This window comes from Falco punctatus (genome assembly GCF_963210335.1).
Source record: "Falco punctatus genome assembly, chromosome: 6".
Classification (NCBI taxonomy): Eukaryota; Metazoa; Chordata; class Aves; order Falconiformes; family Falconidae; genus Falco; species Falco punctatus.
The window spans coordinates 9,433,192-9,454,798 of NC_137585.1; the positions used below are offsets into that span (position 1 = coordinate 9,433,192).

The 21,607-nt window shown below is 42.6% G+C and overlaps 1 long non-coding RNA gene across 1 annotated transcript; it reads left to right on the forward strand.

Moving 5' to 3' along the window:
• The first annotated feature begins 13 nt into the window (after positions 1-13).
• On the forward strand, positions 14-21,602 carry LOC308065598. The gene is made up of 4 exons (XR_013928806.1): positions 14-133; positions 4,084-17,622; positions 18,329-18,429; positions 19,286-21,602. It is a non-coding gene; the product is annotated as an uncharacterized lncRNA (long non-coding RNA).
• The last annotated feature ends 5 nt before the right edge of the window (positions 21,603-21,607 follow it).

Genomic DNA, 21,607 nt, shown 5'->3' on the forward strand with positions numbered 1-21,607 from the left:
CGGGAAGGGGAAACGGGAAACGGCCGTGGGAGAGCTTGGCGGCCGCCAGATGTGGCTGCGGGCCTCTGGCATCAGCAGGCGGGTCGTGGGAGGGAGCCGAGGTGCAGGCAGGAGGCTCGTGCTGCCTTTGCATGTAAACGTTGGCTGCTTGAAACTTCATCTCTTTGGGAAGCTCGGCCAGTGATTTGCCTCACCCAGGAAGCCGTGAAGCCCGATGGATCTGACTTGCCAGCTGCGGGGCTGGAGGTGTAGCAGCAGCTGTAGCGCTGCCCATAAGACAGGGCCGTGTACCCCAGGAGCGTGGGGCACGGTGCGGATATCGCACCCGGTGGGTTATGCACAGGAACTGGTTTACTCGCAGCAGATCTTGGCTGGGTTGCATGCTCAGATAGCCAGAGGAACACAGCTCTCTTCAAGTTAAAGTGCAGGCTCTGTGCGAGGCGGATGAGAAATTCAGTGATGGTTTATGCAAAACAGGCATCCATCAGTACCCCAGGAGAAAACCTGAAAGAGAAAACCATGAGAATGGAGGGATACACGTTATGTAGCCGGTTTCCTGGCAGTCTCCAATTACTGTGATTGTCAAGGAGTTTGGGCAATCAGTAGTCAGTTGCTGAAAATTATCTCCAGGTGTTTATATTTACAGGTAATAAAGAGCCATATAAACTTCATACTTCCATAAATTTGAATTGACTTGCAGTTGATTTTAGCCTTTGTGTGCAGCAGATGTTTGTTTAAGCAATGGACTGGGAGAGCTGGACAGGCTAGCATGCCCCATATGGCACTTGAGAAGTAACAGAAAAGCAGAAGGGTGAAGAAGAATTCAAAAGATACGTGTGAACAAGGCTTAAAGCACAGTGGCTTCAGGGAAGTTAGGGAACTGAAGATTCCTAGGAAAGGGAGAATGAGAGAGGGAAGAGATGATGGATCTAGAGCGCACAAGCTGTAGACAATTCAAGAGGTTTTGCAAGGTTTGAGTCCAGAGGGGCAGAGAATGAGATTGGGGAGTGGAAGCAGGGCAGCGGGGAGGCTTGATACCTGTTTCATATACAGCAGATTTTGCATACAAGGCAATAATGGAATACAGATGTATACATAGCTATTACTCTAAGAACAGGTTATTCAGTGTTTATTCACGCCTCGGAAGTGGCTCACTCTCTTGCCATTCAGTCCTGCCTGTCACCGAGGTAAAAAATAACTTACTGTAGCTTGTAACTGCAGAGAATTCACAGGTACCCTTTCCACACTTCCCCACCCACTAACACAGAAGATACTTTTGACAGTTGCAGGCCATTCCCCAGGCTGACAAAAAAACCTTGAGAACCTGCAACACAGTTGTGAATCATCTGGTGCTCCAAAACAACTATACTTACTGACCCCCAACGCTTATAACTGGGACACTTGACCTTTACTTTCCCTGATCGGTTGGGCTAAGACACTTCCAGATCAAAGTGTAAGCAGCCTGCTGCTGTTATAGAGGGTGTGTGATTTGGCTGGCTCCCACCACCTCAGCTTAACGCTTCAGTGAGGGAGGGCTGCTGCTGAGCTGCCCACAGACTACTTGGGCATTTGCACCGAGTGTGCAGGCTGATCTTGGAGGAGGAGAGTTCATCCTCATACCCGAGCAGAATGCAGTGCACAGACTATGTGCAAGAGGGACGCTTGTCCGAGCCATGCTCAGCTACTGGCTCTCCTTTCTCGTGCCTTACCAGCCAGAGGCATATGGACCTCTGCAAAGGTAAGTCTGCAAATTCCTCTGCACAGGTAACTCCCATGGACATCACTGGAGGCTGCTGGGGTGCTGAGCACAGCTGTTCAGAAAAGGGAAATGTTTATTTTTGCAGGAAAAAAATGTCTCTCGTGAGGCGCTGCAAGGGCCACGTATTTATTTTTTTATATGTGTATCATGAAATGTTCCCAAATTTTATAAAATGAAGATTGAAAAAGAAGATAGGAATTTCTTGAAGGGAAAAGGCAAAAATACCCTCCCAACTAAATCACTGGAGAACTACTTTAAAGTATTGCCATGATGTAGGGAGGAAATGCAAACATGCTAAGTAAAAAGCATGGCATTTTACAAAAGAAGTTGTTATGTCTGGGAAAAAAAATGGCTCCTGCAATACTAGGAGTCTCATGGGACTGACTCAAAAAGTTACGGTTGGATTCTGTGATGCCACCTCCTGCTCGCTGCTACCACAGATAATCTTTGATTACCTTTTATCACCCACTAACACGCTACGTCTAATTTTTCTGAAGAACTGTGTTCACGTTATGCAAGGAGAAATCACCGCATGTCAGAAATTTAGAGGCAGAGTGTACAGGTAGGAAACATCCGCGCTGTGGTCACAGCAACATACTGCAGAGATGCTTGTGTTTGCCACTCAGCTCCCACGCTAGTAGCAATCTCGCTGTGATGCACAGGCTGGGGTGGACTCATTAACTCAGCTCTTGGTTGACTTTGTCCGTTCATCTCTACCTTCCTCCCCAGGCAATGGAAGAACTATTAGCGAGTTCAAAATTTTTAGTTAGACCTTGAGGAATTTGTACCCCAAACAAGATAATGACTTCTGATATTTTGGGGTGCTTTGGAAGCTCTCATAATGTCCACGTATATCAGACAAGTTTTAGTTTCTTAAGGTCCCACTGAACCGGGCCAATCCATTTGTTAGAAAAGGAGCTGCGTTAATGCTGAGTTTCTTTTTACGTCTTTCAAAGCTAGTAACCCTCCACTGATCCATTGATAAGTACCTCTCATGCAGCAAAAAACATGGCTTACTTGTAATGTTTCGATAGTCCTGCCCCCAAGCCCCCTGATCTCAGTATGCCTCTGTACCAAAGGAATCCTGCCAGCGAATAAGGAGGAAGGTACTGAAAGACGTGCTTTCTGCTTTCTATTCCTGAAGTTTATTTTTCAATAGTACTGTGTTCAACTGAACAAAAATGCATTTATTTCTTAATAGTTTTTAAATTTTTACTATTCTACTGCCTATTACTTCTTGAGGTGATATATTTTCAGGATGATATTAAGAGGTTCCTGCAGTTCCCGAAAGGAAATCGTTAGACTGGAAAGACAAATGCATTTGCTTATCTTTAAGTTGCAAATATTTCTGTTGTATAACATGAAGCTAGTTCGATGAGTAAAAATAACACAGGAAACGTCCATGTTTTAGACAGTAAAATGAAAGAAAAAGGTGAAGGGTGAATGTAGCAAAAGTAATGTTGAGTGGCTTATGGGACATCATCTGTACTTCGTAGTTTTGAACATTAAAATGTTAGTTGTCTTCAAAAGTATTTAACAGAGGTATTAGCAGGCTGTATTTACTGCAGAGTTAAGTCGGTATTTGAGAAGTACTAAGCATTTTTTGAAGTGTCGGCTGGAGAATGCTGAGTATATCAGACAACTAGGTCTTTCACACCAACCAACCTCACCCATTCAGCTGCAGAAGTCTTGCAAAACATTATTTTGGAATGTTTTGGAACGGGAGGCACAAGATAAAGGAATCCAGCTACGTTATCAGCTGTGATTGTGTTTTTCGTGAGGCTAGTATTCACTAGGATTGTTCCTTTTTTATAGCACTTGTGCATTGTTATTATGTAGTAGAAGGCATAGCCCCCATCTTCAAGAACTGACAGTTTTAAAACTGAAAATGTCCTGGGGGAAGACAGAAATAAGTAGGAAGAGCTGGAGTACAGAAGAGAAAGCACCACAGCATTGTAACAACATGACAACATTTAACACTAGTAAGCTGAAGAAAACAGATAAAAATATAAAAGTAGGCATGACAGGGAGATTAGAGTGGAGACATGATGTAAAGAAGCTTATTTGGCTTTATCTACAGAGTCTGATGGTCTGGCCATCGATAACGATTAGTAGCTATACTGCCTGTAAATTTTATCTCCCAGGAAAGAGCAGAATTTCTTTATAGATAATATGAGATTCACCATAGAGCAGATATCACGTTTAACGCCTTGAAAAGTCACTCACCATTTGGAGCCTTTGCAGCCACAAACCAAAAAAGGTTCCAAAACCCCCCAGCTTAGGTTTTGCCAGTTGAATCTGGTGTCATCATGTCCCCTGTGCAGGTAAAAGGCATCAGAAGTTTCTCCCCAAGATGTCCGCAGGCTGTGCATCTGCACCAGGAAGCTCTTAGAGGCCAGAACTGAAACGAGACCATGCAACTGCATCATCAGCCAGAAGCCTCCACTGCTTCTACTGATAGGTCCATTCTTGACTGAAGAGGAGAAGAAAGAAGTGCACACATGATCACCTGTGACTTTTGAAGTGATGAGTCATCCTGACATGGGCTTGACAGAGCTACTCGACTCAGTTTCCTGCTCAGCATCCTGTGCAGTTTTCTCATGGCTGCAGCCAGTGGAGCTGAGCACCTTCCATCAAAGGCATGAATAACATTTGGACTGCTCAAAAAGGTTTCTTTTCCTAATCTGCATTAGTATAACAGCTTTTTCTTCCCAGCATTGCCTGATGTAGTGCTGAAGGTACTGTGGCAAGAAGTACTGTCCTCCCTGGTGGACCAAAGCAAGGGAACAATGAGAATTGCAGTAAGACACCTGCATAGGGTAATGGGTCTGCAGAGAGATCAGACCATCTCATGGTATGACAAGTATGTGCTAAGAAGGAAACCAATATGCTACTGATTTGTGTAAGCCCTGTGCTATTGCCAGCACTATCCTTCACCATATTCTTTATGTGTCCTGTAAGCCTGCTGCTGTTCTGACAGCTGCTAATTTGGCAGTACATCATCACCAAACTGTCAGTCTGGCAGCAAAGTCCTTTTCTTGCGTTGATACGTTTATCATTTAGAACCATATAAATTTTTTTCCATTGCACAGTAGTACATTGGCTTCCTTTTTTTTGACACAAAATGTCACTTGTCATTGTAAGGTCAATTCACATGTCTTGTGTAGGCATCTGGATTTCCTCACTATCTGTTGAAGTCCTTGATCACCTAAATAAGCCAGGGTAGCCTGAAATCCTGCTGTGTCAGTAGTTTCTTCTTCCGGTCCAGATAATATTAAATTAGTATCAATATTAAATACTCCAGCAACATAACTAGATTAGGCCTGGTGGTGGATTAGGCATGTTATGGAACTGACAGTAATCTTTATTACATAAATATTCAAAATCAGAGTGAAATGGGGAAAAAATAATTGGCGTGCATAGCATATATGAGTACTACTCGACATATTTCTGTTTAGAAAACTTTTGTTCGATGAGAATGGCAAGATTCTGTGTGGTAAATATTTAGAGCAACAGGTATCTTTGCTGGGAAGAGCTTGCAGTCTAAATAGAAAAGGTCTGCATAAGGCCAGAGAGAGAAATGATCGTTATCCCCATTTTATGGGTGAAAATGTGCAGAGGGCTACAGTCCTCATGGCTACGTAGGAAATCTACAGGCAGTAGAAAGAAAAGACACAGGTAGTAGAGTGTGGTGCTTAGGTGCTGGCTGGGGTTAAACCACAACAAGGGGTAGAGCTTCTAGGCCTTTGGGTCTATAGTGGTGCTGGCTATAGAGCCCCTGGGTCATCTTCGTCGCATTTGTGCTTCCACAGTGTCCTCCCCCATGAGCTGGCCTCATTGCACACTTGGCCATATGGCGATGCGGCTGAAAATAGAAGGGAGGTAGCTGAAAAGCCACTGTTGCTCTGTTTGAGCTGGTTTGGTTCCCTGATTTGAGTCGGAGCGGAGAATGGGCAGTGCCCGTCGCACAAGAACGGGGCCACGCAGCTGGGCAGGGTGGTGAGGGTAAGCTCTTTCAGCTTTCATAAGGAGCACTACCTAGAACGTATAACCAGAGCCACAGGCTATTGCTCTGCAATATGTGTGAGTCAAAGTGCCAGCCTTTGAGTCTCACACCTTTTCTAGCCACCTGCATGTAGTTTTTCTGTTCCCTCATTGCTTCGTCTCTGTCACTCATCTGGTTGTGCTATAACCTCGTGCAGCTTGCTAACACAGGAAAAGAAGCACCTGGCTTTTTTCTGAGTTAATCTCCTGAGGTGGTCAGCTGGATCGACTTGTAGTCAGATAGGAACAAGAACTGCCTCAAGGTAAGTGGCAAGAAGGGGGGAGAACATAGGATTGCATGCACAGGACCTCCTCTTTTTGGCAGCAGTGACCTGTTAGATTAGGTCCTAATGTGAGATGTTATTCTAAGCCACTTTACTTAGTTTCACACTTTAACCTCTGTTTAAGTAGGAAATTGGGGAGGGGGGAAAAAAACGTGTTAAAGAATCAATAAGATGCTCCTGCCTGTTCATTAACTGTAGTCTGGGAGTTTTTTCTTCTTCTTTTTTTTTTTTTTTTTTTTTTTTTAATACTGGTTGCTCCAAAGGCAGGTGTTGCTCTGAGTTTTGATATATAAACGAGGTAAATAAACATGATGTGGATGTGTTATTTCCTGGCATCAAACTATAGCTTGAGCTATATTGTGTCTAGATCACCTGGGGACATCCAGGTCCAAGGGAGAAATTGTCTGGGTCCTGGTCTCACAAAGTTAAGGTGAGTCTTTTCATACTGTTCAGTGTTTGAGGGGCAGAGGGAGTATGTGTCCAAAGCGTGCTTCGGTTTTCATGGAAGTTTTTTTTTTTTTTTTTTTCACTTGTAAACCCATTTGAGGCAGTGGCACTTAGCAATACACCCATCATTGCCATTGTGGTGTGAGTTTCAGATGTCAGCTGCAGCTTTGCAAAGTGTGGCACCAGCGAGCACATCATTACCACTTTGAACGGCCCAAGTGCTAGTTTGCTGGGTGGGTGATTTCAGAGGGGCTGGTCCAGCCATCAAGATGCTTGAGAGCTCATTGTTTGGAGGAACTTGAAACACTTTTATCCTTGTAAGCTGTTTTCAGTACTAGCAAATCAGTGTCTGATTTTAGCAAGAGGACTGGTTCTTTGTTTGATGGCATCTTTTTTTAATGGGGTAGTTATGCCTTTATTCAGTTTGCATTCTGCTAGAGTTGGAAGACACTCTTTTCCTTTTTGCATTGGCAATGTTGTGTCTCTTCCAAACAGTTAAAAATGTGTTTTGTGACTTACAGGCCATAGATCACTTATGTAAGTCAAATAATAATACTGTAATAAACCAGTTAGTCAAAACACAATGGAGTTTCTTTCTCACTGTGCTTCTCTCACTTGGCTGCCAGGGAATGAGTGAGGCTGCGTGTTATTCCAGCTCCCTACACTGAGATCTTTAGGGAAAAGTACAGGATGTTGTAGGTCCATCTGTATTTTGTGATATAACTTAGAAAAGTACAGAGACTGTATCATAGTGTGTAAGAATGTGGACCCATGCTTTCTGCATGGAATAATCTATTTAATAAAATGTACCACAATTGTGCTAGGCAATGAATAGAGCTCTTAGTGGTGAAGAATTGATTTGTGTGGGATGTTTTGTGTTTGTGTGTGTCTGTTTTGCTCAAGATATATATCCAGCTATGTTCTGGAAACAAAAACAAACCAGAAACATGCCTAACCTCAAAATGTACAATTTCTGAAATGCTTCTGAAAGTTTTGATCCATTTTACTGCACATTGATGAGTCAGTAATCCTATCACTGGAAACTTTTTAACAAGATCTTTCCCCTTTTGTGTTCAGAAATTGTTAAGTTCTTGTTGTTTTACAAGGACCCAATCTTGTCTAGATTTTATCATTCTGCCTATGTAATCTGCTTCCACATTAGCATGAACTCAAACTATTTTTTTGAGTAGATAGTTTCTTGACTCATTCTGGTAGTTGTAAATAAGACCTGGCTGAAACCAAAGCACAGAACCATAGGATTTTTATTCTATTTGCTGTGAATTCTTTTCTGTAATTCAGTGGCAGTAGTAAGGCACAGCTATAGATAGGGACATGAATGGTGTATGCCAGACCTTGAGATTGGTATGCTGTCACTGAATTGGTCCAAAATATAAATAAGCTTCTTTCTTTACCATAAAGTACTGATGCATTTACTTGTACAAAAGATTGTCTTTCTATACCTCTGACCCACTGTGGTTGGGCGGAATAGGTGAGTGGCAGCCCAGCTGAGGAGCGGTAACCCAGCATGAGGAGCTTCTGTGAAGTGGCATGGATCATGCACTGTAGAAAAGAGGTAATTTTTCAGATTTTGGAGAATGGCAGATGTCACAGATTCTTTTGGGGTAGACAGTAGTGGTGTGATCTTCTATAGAGATAAGATTCACCAGGTAGGAGCTTGTAAGAACACAAGTTTGTGACTTCCTGTATGTTCTTAATAATGCAATTCTCTTTGGTCAACAAATGAAGAAACCAATGAGAAACACCACCCAAGTGAGTTCAAGTGATCTTCCAAACCAGTGAATGCAGGGTATTGCCTGAACATCAGTGGAAGCCATGAGTGACAATGTGACCTTCAATAGGTAGTAGATCAGAAAAGGTTCTTCCCGGGTGGAAAAATAAAAGGATTTTTAAATCCTTTTATATCTTGGTGTCATAAACAGCTGAAGTGGTGAGAGAGCTTGCAGCTCCCCATATGCACACTGGCTTTCTTACTCTTTGGATCCCTCTGAGACTGGATTTACTCTGTCAGTTTAGAAAGAAATGATGCATTGTTTTCTTGGGTTTCTTTTCTTTGGTTTGGTTTTGTTTTGTTTGTTTGTTTTTTTTTCCACTGAGCTGGTGAGCTGTGTGGGCTTCCTACAACTCCCTCTCAGTAGTGAGGACCTCTTGGACTGGCTCATGCCATTTCTTGAATGTGTCTTTGTCTTTTGTATAAAACTAGTAACAGAGCATGACATTCACCTGTAGAATTTCTAAAAGGATGCTTGTTTGACTTTCCTGCTGAAAAGTCATAGCTGGTTTGCAGATGGATGAAGAATTGTTTCATGTCCATTTATACCAGTGTTTGGACAAGGTTATATGCTCACAGAAGAGAATCTGGGAAGTCTTGGACTGTAGTCTAAAGTGAAGAGCTGTCTTCAGTAGGAATTACAATAAAACTAGCTTTCCTTGTCTGCAGGAATAGAGTCTGGAAGATTTTTCTAGTCCTTGCTCAAAGCCTTGTCGTTGGGCAGAAGGTATTTGTCAATTTTGTTTAACTGCAGTTTACATTATCAAATTCTTTATGCTTCAGACATAGTAATTAAGATTCACCGGAGAGCAGGAAAGTCAGACAGAGTAGATTCCTGGCAATTACATTCTACAAAATGTTTTCTTAACCTGTAAACAGATGAGACAATTACAGTAAATAGGGCTTAGTATGTCAGAGCTTTCGGCTGTGTAACTTCCATTTATTCAAAGATTTTAATAGTAAGCCAGAAAAGAAAGCTGCTTTAAAATTTGGCAACCATGGTAATGCTTTCAGCATTTTTTCTCACCTTTTACGGAATATTCTGTTGCTTCACAAGCCTACTTGGTGTGTCTGAACTTCAAGGTGCACGTACACCAGCTAGCAGACCTCTCTTTTATTCTGAACACACTCGCTCACAAGAAATCATATCCAGGCTCTATCTCTTGAGTGGATGGTTTTATTTCTTTCATGTTATTGACTCTGAGATCTAATTTGTAGAGAAGAGTTGGTGCCTCTACATAGCCTCACAGTTCCTGGTGATCAGCAAAAAGTATTTCACATCCCGTTCTAATGCACTCCGCTCTTTCCGTGTGCTGTGTAAGCAGCTGAGGTGCTCTGGATTAAACTGGAAGCCAAGGGCCTATATGCTCAGATACTTGTACTTCTGCAATGTGCAAGGGCTTCCTTGACGGATCTATGCAAGTCTGTCTAGATGTGAATATTTATAGAATGCACTATGAGGATACATTACATGCAGCATGAAAGAAATTTAACCATGGCAGCACGGGGCAGTGTTTGAGTTTGCCCTTCCTCTCTGCTGGGCAGTGCTGCTGTGGCTGTATATGGCTTGTGAAGCTAGCTGTGGCTTTGGCCGTAGATTATACAGTGGGGTTCTGGATTCTTTTAAATCCAGCTCTATTTACATCTTGCTATTGTGATGGACAGGTTGCTTGCAGAAGCTTTGAGCAGCCCCTGTGCATTGTTTTTGTTGTCAGTGAGTCAGCGCAGATCCTGGCATCTGTATGTCTGTTCTGAAGAGTGTCCTAGGAATTAATGGCTGCAGCCTTGAAAAGAAGCAATAGGGAAGTACAGAGAATGGGAAGTGGCAACAGGGATGAGGCTTCATGAGACAGATTATACTGCGTTTTGTAGAAAGCGCTAAATAAATACACAATGTAAGAAACAGGAGGTCGGGGCAGATACAGTCACGTCCAGCCTACCACACAGGGTATCAGTCAGCATATGCTTGGTGGAAGAAAGGCTGTGAGTGTCTTGGTAAGAATCACAACCAAGGGATTTTCATTTTTAGGAGGCAAAGTGAATGAAGGCAAGGTTCTAAAAAAAATAATAAAATAGTTTAAAAGCCCAGAAGCTGTTGTACAGAGGTAACCAAGCAACAAGGCAGTAGTCTGCCAACAAAAAGCAAGTAGAGCAGAAAGTGGATGAACAGCAGCCAAACCAGAACTGCACACAAAACCGAGAGAAAAAATCAAATCTACCCAAAAACAAGATGGGGGAAAAAAGGTGTCTCTGTGTGTAAACACATACTTTTTCTCTTTGTGCTGAAAGCTGAGTACAGGTCTCTCTTCTTACACATCTGAACTGTTTGTGTGCTCTGAATAGGGTATTCCTCTGTTTTCTTTTAAAGGATGAAGCAAAGCCCAGGACCCTGTGCTTCAAATATTCTCATACCATGGTATTTATTTTTTTACAAGCAATTGTGGAGTCCTACAAGAGCTGCATTTTGATTATCCAGGTGCACAGTGCAACTTGCTTCCATCCTGAGTTACTGACCTGAACCTCTCCCTACCCAGCCCATGTGGCTGTCACAGAGGAGAGCCAGATGGTGCAAAGGACTTGCAGGAAAAGCATGCAGGGGAAAACAAGTACATGTGATTTGTGTCTAGTTAAGTCAAAATGAAAAAGAAAGCTTTTTTTCTCTTACCGTGGGGTCTTTTGTCTCACTGTTACAGCTTGCATTTAGCTTTACATGCAAGGTGGGTGAGCTAAAAAACCAGGAAATTACAATTGAGAGACATGAACAGCAGCAGCACCACATTGAACAAAGGAGAATTTGCAGGAAACACCTATTGTTTTTAAACAAGTTCAGGCAAAGAGAACCAAATGCATTTGTGCTAGAAGAAAGAAATTCTGTGATCTCCTGGTGTGTAGATGTGTCAGGGCAACGTGACAGAAAAGATGAGGGTATCCATGTACCACACACTTTAAGCTAATATCAGTTTATAGAAGGCTGTGAGGGGTTCCAGCGGAAAGATTACATGAGGTTTGTTCCTTGTACCCCTTTAAGGAAGTGGGTTTTGGTTCACAATTCTCGTACTTAGAGAGATAGTCTAGTGTAACAATTTTGTATTTAGGAAGGTACGGCTGAGCTTTGGTTATATGTTTTCCAATTGGATCTTACTCTAAAGAAAAAGCAAAATGGGAATAAGTTGTGAAGATCTGCTTTGTGGAAGGCTAAGATTTGACGTCGTTTTGGCTCATTTTCTGATAAGGATAGAAAACAGAAAGCCAGTCTTTACCTTGGATAAACTAAGAAGTAAAGGAGAAAGCAAGATGTTTCGCTTCTGGCTTCAATTTGATGTGCTGGTATCCCCTGCCAAATTGCCTGTCAAAAGCAAATGGTGATCTCCCTGCTCAGTGCTGTTTGTCTGTGCTAATGCTCCATTGTCCAGATTAGTAGCAAGTGTGTATACGCCAAGGTCTGATTTTCTCTGAGAACTAAATATGGTAAAACACAATATTCTATTGAACCCTTCCATTTATTCAATTCACTTCGGTATAAAAGTGTATGACTCCATGGAAATTCAGCTTCATATTGGAAGTGTTTTCCTCAGAAGATAGAACAGCTCTACCCGAGTTCATGTTCTGGATTTATTGCAATGCATTGAATAAACATGTGCTTACACACAGTTTTCTGCTAGTAAGACTCAGAGATGTATCAATTATGTAACTCCCACTGAAAATAAGAGTAAGTGAAAAATCTGTATTTGTTGATCTATTATGTTTTTTTTTTTTAAATAGGGAATAATAGTTCTGTTTCCTGCTAAAATGATTCAATGATGCCAAAAATATTGATGCAGAACCGCTATAAAGAAAAGGTGTAAAAAGCATCGGCTATCAGCAGCTCAGCAGCAGTGAGAGCTGCAGCTGCATGCAATCCCATAGCAGCGAGCAGGGCTTGTCTGAAGGGTGGGTACCCTCGGGCTGCACCACCCTGGGTGCTTGCACCTGCGTGTCAGTGGCCTGCCCTACCCTAGCTGTGGGAATATGTCCTCTCTTCTTGTCCCTGTCCCCATTTCTCCACCCTACAGTGGCACATCTCTTGCTGTGTGAAATTACTTTTTCTTCCTCTTCCAGTCATGTAACAAAGAGTTATCCCTTGTGCTGAGGCCCTTAAGGTCCCTCCCAGAGTGATGGAGACAGCCTTGCCAGGCTGCCCCTCCAGAGCTGCTCTTCTCACCTCTTCATCTCCATGTACCCCAGCTGTACCCCACCAAGTGGTGGGACCAAGGTCCTCACCCACCTCCCTGATGCCTGACCAAGCTAGCCTCTGCTCCACCAGGACAAGCAGCATGGGCCAGTGAATCCTGGCCACTGTAGGGTCTCCTGCTTCCCTATCTGCTCAGGACTCCAGGGCACATGGGCACTTTTTGCTGTGCCCCTCCCCTTCCATCCATGTTCAAGCTCCTGTCTCCATACCCACTTCCTTTGTGGTTGCCCTCCAGCTAGTCATTCATTCTCCTTGTGTTGCTTTCTGTTTGGCCCTGGGGGGACATGGCATGTTGGCTAGAACTGGGATGCTGCCTGACGCTGGTAGGACAAGAACTCTCCCACGGGGCTGGCGTGGAGAACTGTGGTGTGCCATTGGCCATGTTTTGAAGGTGTTTCCAGGAGAAGCTAAGAGAGCGGAGCTCCACCAAGGGCAGGGCCTGGGCCTTATAAATCAGGAAGGCATAAAATATTTGTCTTCTTGCCAAGTGCCCTCATGTTCTGTCACTCTTTCTGAGGTTAAGGGTCCTCTTTCCCACCAGGGAAGTCAGTCACTGAAACCAGCAGCTGCTGGGGCTTGAGTCTCGCCTCCTCCCAGGCAGCAAGTAAATGCTTCCCTCCTTGCCACACTGCTTTCCTTCACACAGTGATGATGCCCCACTCCTGAGGTGATGCTCCACTTCCAGCACCTCAGGACCATGGTGGGAGATGTAGGGAAAACACAGATGGCTGTTGCTTGGACTACTGGTGTCTCTGCTAATGCTGGCAGCTCTGGTTAGTTTTGGTTTCAGGTCCTCATGTGAGCTCAGCAGAGGGGAATTCCTTTCTGAAGTGAAGGAGGAGAAAGGCAGGAAGAAGAGGAGGGCCTCACGTGCAATCAGCTTGCAAAGTGAGGAATGAGGAGGCTGGAGATGTTGGAGAGCACCCTGCACTGCTCATACAGTTTTCAGCAAGCTGCCGGGTGACCTAGTTGCTGGGCTTGCTAGTGCTGGGGGAGACGAGAATATTTATTTGGCAGTAAAAGGACACAGTTTAGCACTCTTATTTCTTTTTGCTCTCATAAAGCAAAGTTGCTTGAAATTTTGCATGCCAGATCTTTGCAAAAAGCAACATTTTTGAAGAGTAATGAGGCACTGGGTACTGCAGGGAGCAATATAGAGTGGCAGTACCTGTGCCTTACTACACCTCATTGTCCATGGGGAACAGGTATCTTGCACCTTGGGTTTTGGAAAGGTCATTGTATTCTCCTCACAGCCTCTCCAGTGTGGATGGACAGACCACTTCAGAGAGATTTTCACACTAAGAACAAAAATCTCCACAGGAATTACATCTAGCTCTTATCAAGGGCTCCAGGGCCACCCGTTTGCTTCCAGCTTGTCTTGCATAGCAAGGCTGAAGTGAGGGACAGACCATCTGAGAAAGATCAGGACACTTTCTGGTGGTCTGTGCAGGGCTGTTGCACTTATGGTACTAGCTGTGCTTCTTGCTTCTCTGTGTTGATATCAAAAGCAGCAAACAATATCCAGTGCATTCTTGATATTCAATCACAAGTAGATAATACTGATATTTATCACTAAGGAGTTTTGCTGTTGCAATGCTTGAATGGAATATATAGTTACTTATAATTACTATTGTAATTTAATCAAAATTTTAGATAGATGAAAAACATTTGCTCCCAGAAACAATTCCATTGGGTTAAATTACAAGTATTAATCAGTGCTTACCAATCTGACTGAGGTTTCCAGCATGGACTTGAGTTGAAGCCAGGGACTAAACCAGATGCTTGATACCTCAAGTCCTGACCTCAGAGTCTGCCACTAGTGTCAGTGTGTCTGTGAATGCAAAACAACAAATGTGTGATGTAGACTGAAAAAAGAAGTATCAAGAGGCAAAATGGTATGCCTTTTGTAGCAGAACAGTTTGCAAAATTACGCATTGTATTTCTGTTTGTTTTTATGGAGTGTGATTTCATCATTTCTGCTTTCGTGGTTTGCTTCTGCAGCAGAGAATGATGGATTTTGAAGAGGAAACTAGACCCTTTTCAGATAATTGTATTAGTGAGTCCAGTTCTGCATTACCTGCAAGAGCAGGAATGACAGATCTTCAAGGACCCCAGGTACTTCCTGAGCTACCTGCCCTGGCAGCCCATGAGACCCACCACAACTTTGTCAGTTATAGTAACATCAGTTCAGCCTGGGTGAGGAACCTTATCCAGAGCCTAGGAGCCATGATTCCTGATCTGAAGGCCTGTTATCATCAGAGGGGCTTTAACCAGGTAAAACAATAATTGAAAACATGGTTGAGACTATTCAAGAAATCCAGAAAATTGTCTTAGCCCTCAGTCCTGACTTTGTCCAGAACAGGTGGAGCCCTCTGAAAGCCAATCTGTCTGTCTTCCAAGACTGTTTAGAAAGGAGGCCAGTGATCCCCATCATGTTGGTGCCCTGTTTAGTGGCGCTGCACATCACCTGTTTGACTTACATTGACACCAGTTATGTCCGCTGTTTGGATAAAGTTATTAAGATCATTTGTGCTCCCAACCACAAGATTAAGAATGCCACCATGGTTCCTTATAGCCCTCCATCCATTTGCAATGGGAAATCCCTTCTGGCCTGACCTGCAGTGGATGATCAGGTCATTCCAAAAAGGAGAGAAAGCACATTCAGTGAGGCACTGCCTGACCAGCTGAAGATAGTCAGTGAAGATACTGAGGTCTGCAGAAAGGCCATCCAGATGATTAATGAGGTATCCTCTAGGGTATCACCTTATTCATCAATCAGTATCATCTTCAGGATATCAGCTTGCCTGTTAGGAAGCTTATATTTGATGATTGCTATCTTCTTGTTTGCTTCATTAGGATGGGACTCTGGTGACTCCTATAAAACTTTCCTTGACTATGTTATGGTCTTAGCAACTTTGTTTACCTGTTCTGCTTTTGTTAATTGTACCTACAACCACAAAATCAAATCAGTTGATGAGAAACTTCTGGAGATGTCCCAAGTTGCTGGTGAGGCCAAATCATTGCTGATGAGCAATTCCCTGCTGGTTGGCCATGATCCCAGAGTGAAGCCCCAGTTATTTTACATCTCTCTTGCAGGGTGCAGAAGGCACTTCTTGGAGACTTTTGAAGTGGGAGAACCCTCTACCAAAGAGATGTTCCAGTGAGCCCTGCACTATTTTTCCTCTGATCACGCCCATTGTGTAGCAAAAGGCACTTCCAGTTCTACTTGGGGACCACACCAGGGCACTGGGATAAAGGACCCTGGTTTTGCCAGTTTGTTTTGCATTATGTGAAGGAAGGGTCCTGGCTCTGGGATCTTTAGTGATTCAAAAAGACATTTGGAATGCATATAATAAGGTAAAAGTGCAAGCTAGTCTATTCCAAAGCTTTAGCAGTGGATCTTTGCACAACAGAGGTCCCTGTACGAATGGCAGTCTCTCTGCCTTTGGGAGCTGCCCTGGAGTTTCCATGTGAGGATTCGTGGTGGTGACTCTGTGGGATGCTTGCTCTGCTATTGCCTATGCACACTTGCTTACAAACTGTTTACCTCCCCTTGTCAGCTATTTTAGACTGTGGAAGTAAATAATGTTTGATTCCCCCGGACTTTCTGATGAAAAAAAAGAAATTATTTGTGGTGCTACTCTGGTTTTGATTTGGGGTGGGGATTTTTTTGTTTACTTTTGGAACTAGAAATGCTAGAAGAATAAAATCTGGTCTAAGGAAATCCCACTGAAGTTCTTCATGTTGGTCGTGGAATTGAAGACCAGGGTGTGTGTTTTGTCCCCACAGAACTGGGTTGGTAAGGTTCAGAACTGAAAGGGCTATTTTTATTTTCTGTTAAATACATGCGAATAAAAATGGCAAAGATCAAACAATTTGATTTGAAGTCACTTTCAACTCCAGTTGCTGTGGGTTTATTTTCATGCATCTTCTGATATCACATAGACTTCCAAGAAGACTGGGAGGAGAATGCCTGAATATCTGATGAAAAGCTAAAGCATTCTTATATATTTGCAGAGTGTTTATGAAATTGGATAGGTTTTCATTACATATAAATTCTTTTTTAAAAAAGGGCAGCCTTTCTTCTTTGTTTCCCTCTTTTTTTTTTTTTTTTTTTTTTAAAAAAAAAAAACCAAAACCACAACTGTGAATCATCCTTTATTAACAACTTAATGATAAGAGCTGTTTAAGAGTCAATTGCTTTTACTCAGGAAGATTTCCATAGAGCATGGTGGAAAGGGCTGGAGTAAATCAGGAAAAAAATGAAAAAGGAAGGTAAGAGGGGTTAGTGCCTTTAGCATACTCTGTTGCTTCTGTTTTTACACAGCTAGTTCAGTGTACTTTCAGATAAATAACTGGAATATGTGAGTTACTGTGTAGCCTCTGAGTTCTTCAGGGCCTCATGGCTTGAAACCCTTGAGGTAAAGTCACCACATAATTGAGCCCATGAACTGCACAGAACTCCCGTTTCAGCGCAAACTCTAAGATGAAGAAGGCACCGCCCAGCCTCAGAGATTTTCTGGTGGAAAAGGAAGAAATAGAAGAAATACATTGTCAAAGAGATCAAAAGTAGAAGCTCCAAAGTAGCTGAAAACCACAAAAGCTGCAATGAATCTCATGGGTAGTTTTCTTAGGCTATCCTCTGCTGCGACCTGTTGGAGAAGAGCAGGAATTTGTCATCTGTCTCCACAGAAATTCTTTGGATAAGTATGATTGGTTTTTACCTGTTTCAACTCAATATGATTTTTTTTTCCTTAAGTCCTGAAATCCTCTAGATTTTGGTGATTTTCTTTCGTGAATGATAGTGAATAACAATGGCCTTTAATTTTAGAAGTCTTTAGAAGTCTTAACTTTGATGTGTCTGTCTTCTAAAGACCAGCTTTAAAAAGACATGTAAGCAGCCCTGAAAACTTTATTTTCTCTCAGGGCACAGAAAGTTGGTGGCCACAAATGGTTGAATGTGACTGGAACATGCTACGGTGGCTGCTGAGAGATTTACTGACGTGCTGGCACCATTCAATAGCATGCAGATGTGGCATGTGGAGAAAAGCTCATTTGTAGATTGCTTGTAAGATATTTGAAACATTCTAAATCAGGAGGCAAAAGCAATTTAAATGGGTGTATGGTGCTCCCTTGACTGAATGCTATGCTCACAAAGCTGGTACAAGACTCCTTTTTTAATCTACTCTACCGATATACCTATATGTGTATTTTACTACTTATTTATTGTTTATCTCCTGTAATGCCTGATACTGAGTATACAAATGTAAAATGGAGGACTCAAAGCACTCTGTACAGTCCTGATTAAACACAAATAAATATGATGCAGTTGGGTTTAGAAAATATATCCAATGCATGGGGTAAAATGTCTTCCATATCTACATCTCTGGTGTACGCAGAGAAGAGGAGCTGAGCACTGCCCTAGTAATTAAATGCCAGTGTGTGTGTGTGTGTACACACACATTCTTCTTGTCTGTAAAATTCTACATTGCTGAGTCACTATGCTGTTCATTTAAGGAGTTATGGGAATGTATGAAGAAATCAATTAATTATTATATACTGACAACCATCCGTGTTGAAATTATTTTAGATGACATCTCATTTAAAAGCCACGGCAGTGTAACTCCTCAACCTCCCAAATCTTCTTAAATATCTACAATTCAAACAAATAGATTTAATTACTTGTCACTTAGGTTGTGCAATCATGATCATCATTGAAAGTGTAACTTTACATCCGGTATCCACATTAAAGTTCTGTTCTTCATCTATTACAGATCTTATGCTGGCACGATAATTTTCTTGTTTCTCTGTCACCTTGATGTGACAGCCCCTTTTCAGTGAGGAAGAGTTTCAAAAACCCAGCCATACTGTCAAGGTACGTCCCGTTTACTGTGTGACTGTGGTACTCCATTGAGCTTTGCACAGGCCAAGTATTGTGGACATTTAGCTGGTAAGGAGGTCTGTTGATGAAGAAATGCCACCAGAAGAGGGGGCAATGAAATTGCAGAGGGAAATATTTGTGGCAAAAGGGTGTTAATTTTGGCTGAGGACATTTTCATTCTATCTTGCATGGCATAGTTTCACATCTGGGGCTTCCTCTTTTTCTATTAGATGAGACTGCGTGGGGGCAGGAGGATGTAGAAGATAACTGCCTGCTAATTTCTGTGGCAGGATTAAAACCAAGAAATGGCTGGAATTCGCATGCTAGGCTAGAAAGTATCTTCTGAAACAAAAAGAAAAACTGTGATGGCTGAGCCCACTTACATGGGACTATCCCTCTATGGGAGCTAGGAGGCAATGATTCACACAGAGCTGTGAGTACACCAGAGGTGCCTCTTCTCTAACCCCTGAGATGATGTGAGGTTCTGTGCAGAAACCCACGCTGCAAGGAAGCAGTGGCTGTGGGTGAACGGGCACTGTGCACAAATCAGGCCAAGGATGTGGGCAAGTGTCAATAGTTGGAGTTCATAAAATGAATTCAAGTGGTTTCCCGGTGTGGGCACAGCTGAAGTGGCTTGATGACATCCTAGTAGTGTGTGGTTGGGACAGTCCCGGGGGGGAATATGATGAGCACTGTGCATCATTTGCCTAGGGCAGAGCAGCAATAGCTCTTCCCAAGCTCACCATGACACTGTGGGCAGTCACTATCTTCTCTTGGACAGGAAAGGTTAAATGCCCTGAAAACATCTGCTAATATCTGAATGTTTTTATAGATATTAACACTCTTCTAGGTATCATTGACCATGCTTGTATTCGGTTCCAAAGACACACCCTTCCCAGGAACCTTTAACTTCATGAGAAGAATGGGACAGGCAATGAGGAACTGGAAATGTTCAAGTTGCAATGAAATTCTGTTGCCCTTCTCTCTCTCGGTAATAGCTGGCTGCTGAAGCAGCCGCTGTGCACTAACAAGCATGCTCTCAACCGGAATTGCTGCCATGACCCTGCTAAGACAAGCATTACGTGCTTAGCATGGTGGAGATGACTTCCAAGTGGTTGGCAACGTACCCCGTAACTCATGCCTCTGTCCAAAACAGCACCCTGGGCCTTGAAAAATAAGGTGTTTAGTAACATGGCACCCCAGAAAACACCTTGGCTCGTTTTAAACTGTCCACAGTCTCCACCTCTAGCTCCATGGTCTCCATCTCTAGTAGATAAATCTAACATCTCGGTGATACTAGAAATGATAAGTTTTTCTGATTTAGTTTCTGATTAGCACCTAACTTCCTTAATCTCCAGCTGAATTTCCCTTTGGTGACTTCACTGAAGTATTTTTGTCATAAGGCTACTTTTTCTAATGAACCTTGCTGATTGCCCCAATTAAAAAATGAAAACAAAAGTATGTTTCCAAAAATATGGTACTTCAAATCTGTTGGGTTTTTTCGTCATACTCTGGGGTTGTCCAGTTCTCTAAAAAGATAAATACATGTACATAAGCAGTCACAAATTCTAGAAGCCAAATAAAGGCCTAGCTTCGCCTTTTGTTTTTTGAGATGAACGCTCAAGAAAGAAGGTTCACACATTTTTAGGCCTTTATAGTGCTGAAAGCTTTAAAACTTTAATCACACGGTCATAGCTACTGTAAAGTCACTCTGCTTTGCAACTCACACAAGAATGAAAATATGCTTTACAAGTATAAGCTGCCTTACGTCAGAGCTACGTTAGGGAATAACAACTGAGCAATCTGCATCAAGAAAATATCACGCCTAGGCCAAATAGTGATACTGATTGCAACATGGAGTTCAAGTGCTGGCTTAATTGTAGGAAGCCTTTGTCCCACTCACTTGTGCTCAGACTCTCGTCTAGGACCAGGAGGAGCAAGGGGGTCTGTAGGAAAATCCTACCAGTCAGGGCCACGCCAATAATTTCTGTTCATATAGAAGGGTCCACTAACAAAGAAAGTTGTAGGTGAGAGAGCAAAACTGGCCTTTTAAAAACAAGCCAGTATCAACAGACACTTTTAGAAAAGTTTGGTTTTTGATTTTTTTATAGATGGAGCAAACAGTAACACCTATCATTTACGTCTCAGATCAATAATTCTGTTATTTCTAATGCTGATGTAAGGAAAAAAAGCACATTCTTGGTCATGTTAAAAGTACGTATACAGCCATTTCACTGGAACTTAGTAGCACCTCCACCAACAGAGATTAGAAACTTGGTAGGGAAATTACCCTTCCCCCTAAATACAGCCTCCCTATATCTCAGTTTGTATATGCTCATTTGAGACCCGCGTACTGAGTCTGGTAATTTCCTCTCCAAAGATTTGGTATGTACTCAACTTGCTCAAGCATAAGTTACCAGGAGTAGGAAAAGCAAAACCAACTCCAACCAACCAACCAACAAATCCCTGTATGGATGAAACTTGCATTTCCTATGCTGGAAATGATCCTTCCCTCCCTCTGTGGTTCTCCTCCTCTTCTATTAGCTGATCCAGCAGAAAAGGAAACATTGGCTTTTTCTTCTTTTCAGAATGGCACCTCCTTAAAACGGAATATGGGCAGAGCTTACTCAGCAAACAGTTTTAACCAAGGAAGGTTTTCAGAGGGTTAATGTGTATATTTGTGTCTATGTGTAAGCATTTTCTCTTCAGCGTGTACTCAGCCACTTAGCTCTGCTGATACATTCATTATGGGATCATTCTGGTTAACTAAAATCAAACTGTGCAGGGGGGAACTGCGTGGAAATCATGCGTTTATGTCAGCAGCATCACAGCTGAAATTGGATGAGACAACTCTTACCAACTAGGGAAGTGAGGCTGGAGGAACATTGCCCCAGTAACTGAGCGGAGTAACCCAGTTAATACACTAAAGACCACATTTTGCTTGAAACACGATGGGATATAGGTCTATGAAAACAGGACAAGCCCTGAGGAACAGCTCTTGGAGGTGTCTCTTAATGCCAGCTTCTTCTTGATAATGGTCAATAATGGAGCCTACCATACATCTAGGATGTGCCCTATGAGGTTGACACTGTCAGCCTGGCCTATCCAAATCAGTGTCAGTCTATTGCCCAACTGCATAAAAAATTAAAACCAGTCTTCTATTTCTCTGCAG